We start from the raw sequence: 4,340 nt of genomic DNA on the forward strand, positions 1-4,340 counted from the left end.
TTTTTTTATATCGAAAGTTCGATATATCGAAACTTTCGATACGATAACGATATGAAATTCTTTCATATCGATATTTTCGATACGATACACGATACAACGTTTTCGATACGATATATCGTATCGACCCACCCCTAATTGAATATAAGGGCATCAACAACAGGATGCTGGAATTGATAGGGATATGATTGAATATAAGGGTATAAGAGCATCTCCAACCATTCCACTAAACTCAAACTCATTTTAGTGTAAATATCACACTAAATATTGATTTTACTCCGATTATTTACATTAAACTCAATCTTAAAAGAATATTCTCTAAATTATGCCTTTTTTACTCACAAAATTTGAAAAACTTTTAGATTCTGGTTTAGTGTAAACCTAAAGATAGGTATTTTTTTCTCAAAAACCAAAAATGGAATTGGTTTTTGAGTACTATTATAGCTAAATACCTATCCCATTTTAGGTTTTAGAGTACCCTTGGAGATGGTCTAAACAACGGTGAAATAACGCATACATCCCAATGTGAATGCATTGGGGGCATGCTGTTTCACGCAATTCACGCGTTCATTGATTAAGCCACTTGCAGCACACGTAGCCCTTTCAGCCAATAGCATAGCGCGTGCAGTGTGTATTTTCGTTAATTTATCTGTTATTAATATTTTTAAAAAAATTACTCCTAGTACTTTTAAATTTTTTCCTCAACTTCTTTCACCTACACGACTCGATCAAATTGCTTTGACCGTGCTAAGATTCTAATACCACTTGATCAAACAATAGTTTGTACACTTTGTAAGGACATTTCCTGGCTTCTCATTCACACTCAAAATTTTGGACTCTGTTTCATCTTTCATAGTTTCCATTCTTCCTTTGTCAATACACACTCCGGTCTCCAGTCTTATTCATTAGTCATGGTCGTCTTTATTAATTATCATTATAATGATTTGTCATTGACTCCAGTCTTATTGAGTCATGGTCGTCTTTTTTAATTATCATTATAATGATTCGTAACTTAGTATAAACACCAAACCATAACTGTCTGTACTAGCAAGTACTCTGCATTCAATTAGCATGACTTATCAAAGATTTTTGGTGGGGCTCTTGGTGTTGTTGATCCCGACAGATCTCTTCGCCCAGGAATTCGCCAGGTCCACTTGCGGCAGCAACGGCAACTACACCCGCAACACCGCATACGGCACAAACATCAACACCACTCTCTCTTCTCTCTATACAAACATCGGCAACATTGGCTTCTACAACGCCTCGGCCGGGCAGGGACCCGACCGAGTCAACGCCCTAGCGCTGTGCAGAGGCGACGTCCAACTCGACACGTGCCGCGAATGCCTGCAAAGAGGCCGCGCCGAAATTTGGGATGAGTGCCCGGTTCAGAAGGAGGCCATCGTATGGAGTGAATCATGCGTTTTGCGGTACTCGAATGAGACCATCTACGGGACTCTGGCGACCAGCCCCGGGTACTTACTCTGGAATAACCGGAACGCGACGTATCCCAACCAGTTTAAGGAGGATCTGAGGGCGTTGCTCGAAAGTCTCCAGATACGAGCTGCGGCCGGCTCGTCTACCATGAAAATGGCGGTTGGGAATAGAACTGGGCCCGATCTTCAGACGATTTTCGGGTTAGTTCAGTGCACTCCGGATTTGTCATCGGAGGAGTGTACTAGCTGTTTGATTCGTATCATTTCAGATATAAAGCAATTTTTTGCTGGGAAAGTAGGGGGGAGAGTTTTCAGGCCAAGTTGCAATCTTCGTTTCGAGCTCTATAAGTTTTTCAATGAGACTAAGCTTCAAGAACTAGAGTTTGTTCCTTCGCCTCCACTGTCAGGTAATCATAACTGTCTATCTTCTCTAATAAACTCTACGTTTTAAGGTTTCATTTTGTTCTGGTCTTTTTGCAGGAAAGAAAAATGGTAGCATGACTAAAACTATTGCCATAATTGTGGTTGTAATTGTTGTGTTCTTGCTAGTAGCTGTATCAGCTATCATATTTCGAAGAAAGAGAAAGAAACATAAACCAACAGAAATTGTTCAAAGTAAGTTGCTCATCTTCTACATGCTTTAATTTCAAAGTATTGAACTCAAATGTTTGTTCATAATTTCTTGAAGATATGGATGAGATTAGCACAGTCGAGTCTCTGCAGTATCCTTTCAGCACAATCAAAGCAGCAACAGATAATTTCTCTGATCATAATAAGTTGGGCCAAGGTGGATTTGGGGCTGTTTACAAGGTACATATACAAACCAGAATAAGAGTGAGTGTATAACAAGTTGAAAAAGTAAATGCAAATAATTTGTGGTTTAATAATTTCAGGGGAAACTTCCAAATGGTCTAGAAATTGCAGTGAAAAGATTGTCCGGGAATTCCAGGCAGGGCGATATGGAATTCAAGAATGAAGTTCTCTTATTAGCTAAGCTTCAGCACAAGAATTTAGTTAGACTATTGGGTTTCGCCTTAGAAGGAATAGAGAAGTTGCTAATATATGAATTTGTTCAAAATGCAAGCTTGGATAACTTCATATTTGGTAACATTCATCCCTAATTACTTACATAATGATATGTGGACATACGCTAACTCATTTTCAATTTGGACAAGCAGACTCAGTCAGGCAATGATATTTGGATTGGGATACACGTTACAAGATCATAGGTGGTATTGCGAGGGGAATCCTCTACTTGCACGAAGATTCTCGTCTCAAAATCATTCACCGTGATTTAAAAGCTGGTAATATACTTCTAGACAGTGAGATGAGACCAAAGATTGCCGACTTTGGTCTGGCAAGATTGTTCGGAGAAGATGAAACGCATGGAAATACAAGCCGAATTGTGGGAACACAGTAAGTTACCCAACTTAAACTGTTTAATTGACTTACAAGAAACTAAAACAGTAAATCGCAGCGGTTATATGCCGCCAGAATACATAATACACAGCCAGTTCTCAATCAAGTCGGGCGTCTACAGCTTTGGAGTATTAGTCCTTGAAATCATCAGCGGCCGAAAAATCAATGGCTTTCGAAGCAGGGGTGACAGCGAGGGAGACCTCCTGAGCTTCGTAAGTTCTAAGCGTATAACCTTTTTTGTTCGCTTAACTATAGTTAGTGACAAGTGAGAATAATGAGTGTTGCAGGCATGGGAAAGTTGGCAAGAAGGAAAAGATGGAGAAGTGGTGGATCCATTTTTGAGGAGCGGTTCGGGTTCGACAAGTGAGATGATGAGATGCATCATATTGGTTTGCTGTGTGTTCAGGAAGATGCGGAAGATCGGCCAACCATGGCCTCGGTGGTGCTTATGCTAAGCAGCTTCTCCATAACCTTAAACTTGCCTTCGAAGCCAGCATTTTATGGTTCGGATGCGTCGCTGATTCACAACTCTAACTCTACAAATTCTCAACACATGACTTCTTCCTCGCGACATGATGCCTCCATTACTGACTTGCATCCACGCTGAATCCATGCACAGTAAAAATAGTTAATGTTAATTTTATTTTCGTTCTTTGCCTGTTAAAAATGTTAAGGGTAATCTGAAATATTTTTCAACTTTGTGAATTTTGTTATAGTTCCAACCTCCAAATTGGATTAGTCCAGAGCCTTAGTCCTAGCGGCAAGGCATTTAGACATCAATGAATGAGGTGCCGAGTTCGAGTCCTCTCGACGTCAGTTGTAATTTCCTCCTTTCTTAGGAGTTTATTTGTAAAAAAAAAAAAGAAAAAACCTCCAAATTGGATTAAATCTAATATATACTACATCCGTCCCTGAAAATTTGATACAATTCACTTTTACCATTTTTGGTAGTGGACCCCATATTCCACTAACTCATTCCTACTCACATTTTATTATAAAACTAATACTCCCTCCGTCCCGCTTTAGGAGTCCCAGTTGAGTCGGGCACATGTTTTAAGAAAAAAATGTTTGACTGTGTAATAAATAAATATTGTAGTGGATGTTGGGACCCACTTTTAATTGAGTGTCCAATAAATAAATGTTATAGTGGATGTTGGGACCCACTTTTAACACTTTTTTATTAGTTGTAGTGGATGTTGGGACCCACTTTTAACACTTTGCAGATATTTTATATTAATTTATCTCAACCGGGACTCCTAAAGTGGGACGCCCAAAATTGATCAACCGGGACTCCTAAAGCGGGACAGAGGGAGTACTTTAAAAGTAGGACCCACATCCCACCAACTTTTTCAACTCACTTTCCATTACATTTCTTAAAACCCGTGTCGGGTCAAAGTGTAGCAAATTTTGGGGGACGGAGGTAGTAACTTACATAAGGGGAGTGTTATATTGCTAACTCATAACTTAATTGCTAACTACAATTAAATAATA

General features: G+C 39.4%; 1 pseudogene; it reads left to right on the plus strand.

The window, feature by feature from the left end:
• The first annotated feature begins 1,068 nt into the window (after positions 1-1,068).
• On the plus strand, positions 1,069-3,710 carry LOC125188209 (annotated as a pseudogene).
• Positions 3,711-4,340: the final 630 nt, after the last annotated feature.

This window comes from Salvia hispanica, chromosome 1 (assembly GCF_023119035.1).
Source record: "Salvia hispanica cultivar TCC Black 2014 chromosome 1, UniMelb_Shisp_WGS_1.0, whole genome shotgun sequence".
In the NCBI taxonomy this organism is placed as follows: Eukaryota; Viridiplantae; Streptophyta; class Magnoliopsida; order Lamiales; family Lamiaceae; genus Salvia; species Salvia hispanica.